At 50.7% G+C, this 10,979-nt stretch overlaps 1 long non-coding RNA gene across 1 annotated transcript; it reads right to left on the minus strand.

The window, feature by feature from the left end:
* Nucleotides 1-3,810: 3,810 nt before the first annotated feature.
* On the minus strand, nucleotides 3,811-9,751 carry LOC116586175. The gene is made up of 3 exons (XR_004283928.1): nucleotides 9,685-9,751; nucleotides 6,597-6,734; nucleotides 3,811-4,025 (listed from the first exon to the last, which is right to left on the minus strand). It is a non-coding gene; the product is annotated as an uncharacterized LOC116586175 (long non-coding RNA).
* Nucleotides 9,752-10,979: the final 1,228 nt, after the last annotated feature.

Genomic DNA, 10,979 nt, shown 5'->3' on the forward strand with positions numbered 1-10,979 from the left:
CAATTAGAAAAACTGGACCACCCAAAACAGAACAAAATGCCTGCTTGAAAGCATCAGAGAGCTACCAGCACTGTGAAGTGTTACTGGGCCAGCACCCAATATAAAGTAAAAAATCAGAAAAGTGAGTTCAGCATTTGGGACCACTTTTCCATGAGGGTGTTTGCCAATTTCAGAAGAGGTAGCTAAGACCCGAGCCACTGTTCTAGACAGTTGGTGGGGCTAGGAAGAGAAAAGTTGGTGAGAGCCGATCTACTGCTTGGGTTCTAAGTCAGGATCCTGAAGCAGTATGCCCTGGGAGTAAGGGAGAAGTGGAGGTGGGCTTAGACTATTCCTGGCAGGAACTGCTCCTCAGTGCCAAAGGATCTCAAACCCTAAAACTGGACTTCGGATTTAGCGCCTAAGGAACTAGCAGTGCCTTTCTGGGGATGTTTAACCCCTTTCATGCCTTTTGGGAGAAAGGTTTCAATATCTTTCTGGAGGAACACAATAACATTCTAGACCCCAAATTATTTCTACAAACAATGTTGAAGATTTAAGTATCCAGGGGCACCTGGGTGGCACAGCTGGTTAAGCGTCTGACTCTTGGTTTTGGCTCAGGTAGTGATTTCAGGGTCTTGAGATCAAGACCCACGTGGGGCTCCATGCTCAGCTCAGGTCTGCTTGAGACTCTCTCTTTCCCTCTGCCTCTGCCTCTTCCCACTGCATGCTACCTCTTTCTCAAATAAATAAATAAACATTTAAAAAAAGATCTTATTTTATTATTTATTTGACACAGAGAGGGAGAGAGCGAGCCAGAGAATAAGCAGGGGGAGCAGCAGAGGATCCCCTGATGAGCCGGGATCTGGATATGGGGCTAGAGCTCACGACCCTGGGATCATAACCAGGAGCTGAAGGCAGATGCTTAACGGACTGAGCCACCCAGGTGCCCTTAAAGAAAAAAAGATTTTAATGTCAAGTACATAGTAAAAGTAGCTAGGCATAGGCACAGAGGAGACCATATGATTGAAAACCAAAAGAAGCAATAAACGATGGAAAACAGATGAGGAGAAATGGACACGTCCACAATTTCAGTGTGAGATGTTAATACCACTTGTGAGATGTTAATACTACTCTGACCTCTCTCAGTAACTTATAGAATAAGCAGGGGAAAAATCAGTAAGGATATAGAGGATTCAAATAACATGGTCAGCAAATTTGACCTCCTGGACATATACAGTACATTGAACACAACTACTTTAGAATAGACATTGTTTTCCAGCACACATTGGAGATTTACCAAAAATGTATTTGACTGGAAAGCAAATCTCAAAAAGCCTCAAAGAACTGAAATAAAATAGACTATGTTTTCTGACCACAAGATAATTAAGTTATAAATAAAGATTATCTCTAAAAATATCTTAAAAAGTTATAAAAAAATATTCACATATTTGGAAATTAAACAATACTCAAAACCCACAAAAACCCTAAGGGCCAGAAGAAAAAAAACCAGGATGGCAATTAAAAATATGTTTTGAATGAATGATGATTAAAATATCACATGTTAAAATGTGTGGAATGCAGTTAAAGCCATGCTTGGAGGGAAAATTGTAGCCTTAACACATATACTAAGAAAGAGGAGAAGTTGAAAATAAACAAGCTAGACAGTTGATTCTCTTTCACTGTCTAGTTAATAGGTTGCACAGGGAGAACTTGACTTTACAAACAGGGTATGAAGTCATATTATTTTTGCCTCTTGTCTGAACTAGATTTAACATTTTTGTGTGGCAAAATGTCATACACATCCAGGGCGCCTGGTTGACTCAGTTGGTGGAGCGTGTGACTCTTGATCTCAGGGTCATGAGTTCTAGCCCCATGTTAGGGGAAGAGATCACTAAAAAAAGAAAAAAAATGTTATATCCATCATTGCAGAGGTCCTTATCTAATTTGGCAGGTCAACAGCATTTAATATGGTGGACACTCTTTCATTCTTGTAATTCTTTCTTGTAACTCTTTCTCCACTTGGTGCTGAGGCAGCGGTGAGCCCGAGCCAGCTCCTGTCAGCTTGCAAGAGTTGATTGTGGGCTAGCAATTGGTCGAGTGACATCCCATTGGCAGCTTGAAATGGGCTGTGGTGGGAGAGTTTACACCATGGAAATTGGAAAACACTATAGATCATAAGTGGATCTATTGATCGATCAAACTATTGATCTGTCAATCCCCACTGTTTATTTTCAGCAAGCGAGAAACTGGTATAGCCAAAAGGAGCTTAAGGAGAGGGTTAAATGCCACAGGCACCCTGGATGGGGTCCTGGGACGAAAAGGACATTAGGTAAAACTAAGGACATCCGAATAAAGTATGGATTTGAGTTCATAATAATGTTAATAATTAATTAGTTAATAATTATTAATTAAAATAATAATGTCAGTGTTATTCATTAATTGTAACAAAAGTGCCACACTCGTGGAAAATACTACTAATAAGGGGAACTGGGTGGGGAAGTATGGGATCTCTCTGCGTAAGCGCTGCAATTTTATTGGAAGATGTTAATGATTTGGGGGAGGAAGACCTCAGGGGTAGAGGGTCATTCTCATCATGTCAGATCACGGGAGTGTGCTGTCAACATGGTCTGTCACTGTGGGTGTTGACCTTGAGCACCTGGTCATGCTTGTCAGGCGTCTCCACTGTGAAGTCGCTCTTTCTTCACTTTTTGATACTCCTTCACTTTTGAGCCTTAGGAATTTCCCTTCTTCCTTCCTTCCTCCCTCCCTCCTTCTCTCCCTCCCTCCATTCTCTCCTTTCTTCCTACAAGATCTGCAGTGCATTGAAAGGAATGTTTATTAGACTTTATCCAATTCCAGGAAATACTAAGCTACTCATAATTGTGTGACTTGGGCAGGCTACTTATCCTTTCTGTGCCTCAATTTTCTCATCTGAAAAATGAAAGACTCATATTCCCACCACAGAGGATCACTATGAACAAACATATAAAATGTTTAGAATAGTGTCTAGATATAGTAAGCGCGATGTGCCAGCTATTATTAGAATGATGATTGCCTATTGCCCACTGTCATTTTGCTGGAAGTGGAACTCCCATGTACTCTTTTATTTTTTAAGTAAACATGGGGCTTAAATTCATGACCCTAAGATCAAGAGTCGCACACACTCCACTGACTGAGACCCCCGGGCACCTCTTCCTACCATGCACTTTTTTTTTGAGAGAGAGAGTGAGAGAGCATAAGCACGTGAGTGAGTAGGAGAGGGGCAGAGGGAGAGGAAGAGGGAATCTCAAGCAGGCTTCAGGCTGAGCGTGGAGCCTCATGCGGGGCTGGATCTCATGACCCTGAGATCGTGACCTGAGCTGAAATCAAGAGTTGGATGCTTAACCAACGAAGCCACCCAGAAGCCCCATACTCTTCTGATTAAAAAAATATTTCTGAAAGAATTATGGCATTCTGGGACTGTGTGGGTGGGCCCAGAGTCTGGGGGCAATGGCAGGACAGCCGTAGCTCATGCCGTGTCCAGGAAGTATCAGGAAGCCACAAGAAAGAGGGAAGGATGGACAGGCAGAGCAGATGGTCGGAGAAGCAGCTTGTTATTCACTTGGTACAGCCAGGATGGGTGTTCAAGGCAGGATTCCATGCTGGGAAAGGGCTGGTGGGAGCCAGTGTGTCTCCTGGGCACAAGGTTAGACTTCCTTTCCATGTCAGAGATCAAGGCAGATGAAATGTTCTAGAAGCCTGAGACCCAACTAACTGGCTCCCATACTGGGCAGGAAGTGGCCTTGTATCCCTCACCAGAAGCTTGGAAACAATTTTTGAGGCATACCTTGAGCTGGAAAGAAGCTCCTGGTATTATTCCAGGCTGAACTCTTGCTGGTTGCAGGACCCACCATGCTGTCAGTAGGTGGCTGGAGGCTCATTGAGCGGGGCCAGGTGGGGCAGGGCCCAGGCTGACCCACAGCAACAATGTCTGGCAGCTGGTATACTGGAACCCATCGTGGCAGACACCAGTGGTCAGCTGCCCAACATCCATCCCCACCCTCTGCCTGTAAAAGAGCAGCAGCTAATCAGCTGGGTCACTTTGAGGAGGGCTTTTCTTTCCTGATGAAAAGAGATGGACTCAGCTCTAAGCCGTCCTCGTTCTTCCCTCTTCCCTTGTCTTGAATGTGGATCTAATGGCTGGAATGACAGCATCCATCTTGTGACAATAAAGAAAGATGCACAGAGATTTCAGCCCAGGCGTCCTCCAGACACTGGACAGCATTTGGATTTCCCCTTATGTGAGATAAATACATCCTTATTTAAGTCACTGAAGCACACACTCTGTGTGTGTGTGTGTGTGTGTGTGACTGAACATAATCTTGGTTATCCCCCAATCTATCCTCAATTTAGCCGCCCCTAATGATTTTCCTACAACACGGGCATCACTGTGTCCCTCTTCTTGGGAGATACCATCCTGCTCTGTCAGACTGACCAGAATGAAGAAGACTGAGAGTACTCCAGGCTTGTAGAAGGAAAACAAGGCCTGGCACCCACTGCTGACGGTACCATGCGTTGGTCCAACACTTTGGGAGAATAATCGGCAATAGCTTTCCAGATTAAAGAGGCTCACGACCTACTCTTGGGCAGTTGCGCGGAGTCAAGAGAGCACGGCTCCCGCACCCCGCGACCCTGGCCCAGGACACACCTCATACTGGCTGGCAACGAGGGGCCTGGCAGAGCCGTGGGGCCTGTCCCAGCTGAGGCCAGCATTGTTGTGACCGGCGGCCGTGGGTTTCCACCCAGCTGGACAGGCCTGCAGCTGGGCCCTGCCTGACAGTAATAAAGAACATGGCGACCTCACTGGCCCGCCACAGCCCAGCGGCAGGAAATATTCCAGGAGCACCTGTTTCCTGAGGACCCTGTCAGGGGCTCCCGGGCACCATCTGGGCGCTGCCCCACATGTTGTTTGCATTAGGAGTTTAGAAAAACAATTCAGCTTTGACTAATTGCTCTTTAATTTTTTCAGGCACATCCAAAGCCTCACCCCTGCCCTACTCCCTCTTTCTAGCTCCTCTCAGGAGCTCCCCAGGCTGCTGCGCACGTGAGCACAGGGCGCTCACAACATCCTCCCTCGCACCCCATGCGCTCACACACACCCCACATCTATGCACACCCACGTGTGCGCCGTCCATACCTCCACTCAAACACATCACACTTCACCTGCCACACAGCACACACTCTCACCCACGCCGCACACTTCTACCCACAACCCGCTCAAACACGCACACACTCACACGTATATGCGCATGCACACAATACACTCACACACGTGCTCACACACACACACCTGCCTACACTCACACGTGTGCTCACACACACACACACACCCGCCTACACTCACACATGTGCTCACATACACACACACACACACACACACACACCCGTCTTACACAGTTCTGGAGAATAATCTTCTCTCTCTGTAAAGATGGGGGCTTTAGTCCTCTGAGGGTGGCAGGGGAAGGGAAGGCATGAGACCTCAGGAGCCCTAAGAACTTGGGGGTGCAAAGCGGCGCTTATGAGCGTGGACCAGGAGCTAGAATGCCAAGGTTGAATTCTAATTCTGCAACTTCCCACCTCTGGGCATCGTGTCCGCCTGTCTGTGGTGCAGTCTCCCTCCTCCTTTATCAGAGTGGGAAGTTGCTGCCGTTGGTGGTGCCTCTGTACAGGCGACAAGCTTAGAACAGTGCCTGGCTTTCTGTTTGTTCTAAAAAACTCCACAAATCAAAGTAACACCAAAACTCAGTACTGAACATAACAGGCTTTTCCTCTGGATGTTTCTGATGGCATGATTCTGAATCAGTTCCCCAAATCTGAGGGTTCCTCCTCGCATGGATGCCCCTGCTTTATTACATCTACAGGGGAGCCGGTGGCCTTTTGTAAAGCAGAGGAAGCCGAAGCACAGAGAGGTTAAGTTGCTTTCCTGACGTCACACAGTCTGGAGCCGTTCTGCAGAGTTTCCACTGTGAACCATACTGCCATTCCAGGGCAGGTTGTGCTGTGAGGGAGAGGGGCAGGGCAGGAAGAGGGGGAGGCTTGGTGAGGGAGGGGGGAAGCGGGACCGGTGGACTCGGTTGTAGACAGTGGGCATGGCTGCAGGAAACTGGGGTGGCCTCAACGAAGGCCCCCAGCTGGAGTTAACACAGCCTGTCCGGCTGGACCGGACCCAGTTTCCAGGCGGCTCCAGGGCGGGAGGCCCAGGGGGGGCTGTGGCGCCGGTGAGGTGGAGGGTGCCCGCAGAAGGGCTGGCAGGACTGCGGGGCAGTGCCCAGCCCCGTACCCGGCTGAGGGCTTCCTGAGGCCTCATTCTGGCCTGCCACCTAGGCCACGGCCCAGGCCTGATGGCCCTAGCAGGGCTGCCATCTAGAACAAAGCGTCCTGCAGGAATTCCGGCCCGGGTAATGGGTAATGCGATGCATTGTGGGGCCGGTCCTTGAGCTGGCTCACCCCACCCCCACCACCCCCAACCCACTGTCTGCTCACGGTCTGGGGTCTTGGAAGTCACCAGCAGCACTTAAGATGGCAAGGACCCCCTTGCTTGGCCCGCCCCTGAATTCCACAGCTGCTTTGATACTCACCTCACCTCTCCCCTTCCTGTCCTCAAAAGTGTTTGCCTTGGGACCAGCAAGCTGGGCGGGAGGGGGCGCTTCCTGGCGGGCCGGACTGCTGGGCTGAGCCGAGACTCCCAGACTGTTACAGCAGCGAAGATTTCCTTCCTGAAAAACACACCAGCCTCTGCTCTCTGTCCCTCTGGGTTTCTCTCCAGAGAGCCTGGGCAACCTCTACTCCTCGGCTCCTGGCTGGACTGTAGGGAGCCCCTTCCTCCAGGGGCCCCCACAGCCAGGCAGGTGCCCTGAGTGCACACAGCCCACCAAGGTAAAGTCAGAGCCCAGATCAAGTTTCTTAAGCCTCTGTGCCCAGGTTTTCTCATGGGTATATGGGCATCTCTTTCCCTCACCCCCTTACCCAGTGTGCCCACAAACCCTGCCCACTCTGCCTTCACTGTGCATCGAATCTGACCTCTTTGCCCGATCCCCTGCTGCCACTCAGTCCCAGGCCTCCCTGGGCTCCCCACCTCCTGCCTGGGTCCTTTGTGTTCCAAACACAACCTCTTCTCCCCAGGGCAGGTGACAGGATCCCACTTTAACCAGTCCCCCCTTTGCTCAAAACTCTCCCCAGGCTCCTGCGTCATCCAGAGTCCTCCCCTCCTTTCTCCTCTCCTCCTTTCCTACCATTCGCCCCCATCCTTCACCCCCCACGCACGGTCTTCCTCCTGCTCCTCATACACACAGGCCCAGGCCTGCCCCAGGGCCCTTGCAATGCCTGTTCCCTCTTCCTGGAAGGTGCTCCACTCAGATACCACCAAGGTCCGCTTCCTCACATCCTGTGAGTTCTCCTCAAACGTCACTTCTCATTTCTTTGTTTAAATCCTCCCCTGCTCCCCTTCCTGATTCGGTGTCTCGCAGGCATTTTTAGCCTTCACGAACTTTGCTGATGGAGCTCCTTCTTGCTGGAAGGTCAGCATGGAAGGTTGAAGGTGGGGACGCTTCCTGCTTTGTTCACAACCTGCGGTGTCCCTGACACTTGGGACGGAGGCAAGGTTCTTAGAAGGTACCTGAAAAACAACTGTTGCCTGAGGGAATGAAGATCCCCTTAAGGGGTCAGGAGCACTGACAAAGGTAATATATGTGAAGTGCTCAGCAGGTTCAGAGGTAGAGCCAGTGCTCAGTGGATAAGAATGGTGATGATGGTGGAGACTAGTAGTGGTATTAGAGTTTTGGTGGCTCTTGTTGGAAGTCCTTGGTGGACCAGCATCCATTCCCTCTTCTTTCAATAACTCACCCCATCCCCCCTGGGAACAAACCCTCCCCTCCCCCACCGTGGGCCCAGTGATTGCCTGGGGCTGGCCCTGGCTGGCTCTGGGGGTGGGCCACCCCAGCCACAGCTAGCCAATGCCCTGCATTCCCCTGCCCACCACAATAGGCTCAGAGACAGTCCTGATCCAAGTCAACCGGAGGCATTCCTGTTTCTGACGGCCTCCAGGCTGAGCAGATGGACACGAGGGCTGGAACTATGGCAGCCATCTCTCCACCAGGAGGAGAGTGAAGCCACCAGAGAAGGTGAGCTAAAAACTGAAAAAGCTGGGAATAGTGATGGTATTTAGAACCCTTAATTTGGGCTTAATTTCCTGCCTGGGTTTTCAGCTACTTACGTCAGTAACGCTCATTTTAGTTAGGCCGGTTGAGGTCAGGTCATCACCTGCCACCAGAAAAGTCCTGCTTCATCTGGCATCTGACCTGGAATCCTCTGGAAGATTTCTCCCTTCATCCCCATCCTTCTCTTCTCTTCCTTCCATCTGACAGGGATTTTAGCCCCACTCTGTTTGGTGTTTGGTAGCCAGTGATTCCTGTCTTTATTGGATTCTGGTCCCCTTCCCAGTTACACGTCTTTCCTACTATTTGTCTGGTTTCTGGTGACCCTTTAACACATGGCTCACTCATTTGCCAAATTAATGGCATTAATGCTTGAACAGGAAGGGTGGAACATTCTGGTTAATCAAAGCTTCTGGATGACTGAGAGTTTTTACCCCCTTTCCAACCTTCCTCTGGGACCCCATCTCCTCTCTTCTTTTCTTGCTTATCTATCATAACCATCCTGCCTCTGTGTGAGCCCTGGACACATCCCGTCCCTTCCTCTTCTTTTTTTTTTTTTTTAGATTTTATTTATTTATTTGAAAGAGAGAGAGCATGCACACAGGCAGGGAGAGGGGCAGAGGAAAGGGAGAAGCAGACTTTCCATTGAGCAAGGAGCCTGATGCGGAACTCGATTTCAGGACCCTGGAATTGTGATCTGAGCAGAAGGCAGACACTTAACTCACTGAGTCACTCAGGCGTCCCACGTCATGTCCCTTCCTGAGCTGAGTACTTTGCATTGGCTATTCCCTTTGCTTGGATGGTCCTTCCTTCAGCCTCCCATGGCTGCCTTCTCACCCTTCAGTTATCAACCCAACTGTCCCCTCCTCTGAGAGGCATCTCTTGACCAATTTATTGGTCTATTGACTATTTTATTCCAAAGCTACCCTCTTTTCAGTAGCACTTGTCACTTTTGGAAATAATTTTATCCACTTGTTGATCTGTGTCCCTTGCTGGAAGATAAGCCACATGAGCTTGGGGGTCAGAGCTGTCTTACCTGGCACCCCCAAGGCCCTGCTCTCCCCATGGCACCACACTGCTTTATTTGCTTCCTAAGAGTCATGGAACCTCATTGGTCCAAGGAGAGCCCTTCATGACCACAGTTACTAAGTCCGGCTTATTTCTTACCCTTACCCTTCCCTTCTGCTCCATCCCACCGTCCCTGCCTCATTCAGGCTTTTGTCATACCATGTCATAGCTCCCAACTAGGCTCCCTGCCTCTCCGCATCCCTTCTCTGCAGCAAGGCTGTCCCACTCCTGCCAGGCACTTCATCTGGACCATTCTTTGGTTCTCTGCCTAGTGTCTCAGTTAGAGATACTAAAGTCACTCCAGGCATTTTAAGCAGGAGACTTAATACAGGGACTCGGGTGCTACTTTGGGGGACCTGGTGGAGCCTCCGGGATGATTGCAGAAATCATGGCAGAACCTGGCCCCACCTGGGCCACCCTTGGGGAGGAGGTGATCCGTACCTACCATGGGAACTGCTAGTTCAAGTGAAGAGCCTTTCAACTGGGATCCAGGGATCAGAAGCCACTTCAGCTGCTGCAGCTGCTGGTTGAGCCCCCATGAAGTTGGAGCCTGGACCATCCCTGCCGAGACCCATCATCTTCACAACCATACTTACCAGCAGAAAACCCCAAAACTTCCAAATCACACACGAGCGCCCCTGATTGGTGGAATCTAATTTAACCCTTGTTGTAATGGATTCTGGGAAATGTAGTTCACGTGTGCCCACTTCTGCCACAGAGGAGGTGGGCACAGACAGTGGGGCCCCACTGCATGGTGTCTGCTGCAATGACCCCTGACCCCAGGGCCTTTGGGTCTGACTCAGGGAGGCCTTCCCTGCTGCTGTGTCAGGCCAGGCCCCTCTCCTATGCCCTCGTAACAGCTTGCGCTTCTTTTCAGAGTGCACACCGCAGCTCCTATCTGTGAGTGTGCATGGTCACCAACGAGGCCTGTCCGTGCATGAGACTGTGTGCCCGTGACGCAGGGGCCCCTCGTGCCCGGGGGAAGGGGCTCCAAGAGGACAGTTTTGCTGAAGGAACCCCGCCATTCTCCTCCCCACTCCCAGAGCATTTCCTGCCTGGATGGCCTTTCCAGCGGCTCCCCCAGCCTATTTTGAACCACTTCCTGTCTTTGGGGCATCGGCCCTCTTTCCTGCAGCTCAGAGGGAGGACCGCTCCTGGAGACGCAAGGTCAACTTAAACCCCAAGGTGAAGATGTAAGGAGGGGACGCTTGCCAGGCCTCCCACTGAGGTAGCCTGCGCCTCGAGGCCAGAACGAGGACCCTGACCTGTGTCCTATCATACCCCCTACCGCACCCCCACTCCGCCTCCCCGACGGCTCTGAAGGAGGCTCTGGACCTGAAGTAGAGAGGTGCCTGCTTCCTTCTGGAGACTTGCTGTTGATGGCAGTGAGACAGGTGGCTTACTTGGAAATTCCTGTCTGGGGGAGCCCTTGCTTCAAGGGGCTCAGACATCACACATCTGCTTTCTTCTCCATGGGATCCCCCCTCAGGAACGTGTTCCCCACCATGTAATGACTGGCCCCAGCCACTCCAGGGCTCTCATCTCCCCAGGTTCAAATCTTTGTCTGGGAGTTGCCTGCTGAAGTTCTATTTTTCCCCCCACCGCTGGAGCAGCTTGGCTAGCGTTTCCACCCTGAACCAGGTACTATCAGGTGGAGGGGTGGGGGGCACAGGATCTGGAGGTGGTGGGACCCCTGAGGGCAGACCAGGGCTTGGGAGGCTTTCAGGATATGTTGTACGG

The sequence above is a fragment of the Mustela erminea genome, chromosome 1 (assembly GCF_009829155.1).
Source record: "Mustela erminea isolate mMusErm1 chromosome 1, mMusErm1.Pri, whole genome shotgun sequence".
Lineage (NCBI taxonomy): Eukaryota > Metazoa > Chordata > Mammalia > Carnivora > Mustelidae > Mustela > Mustela erminea.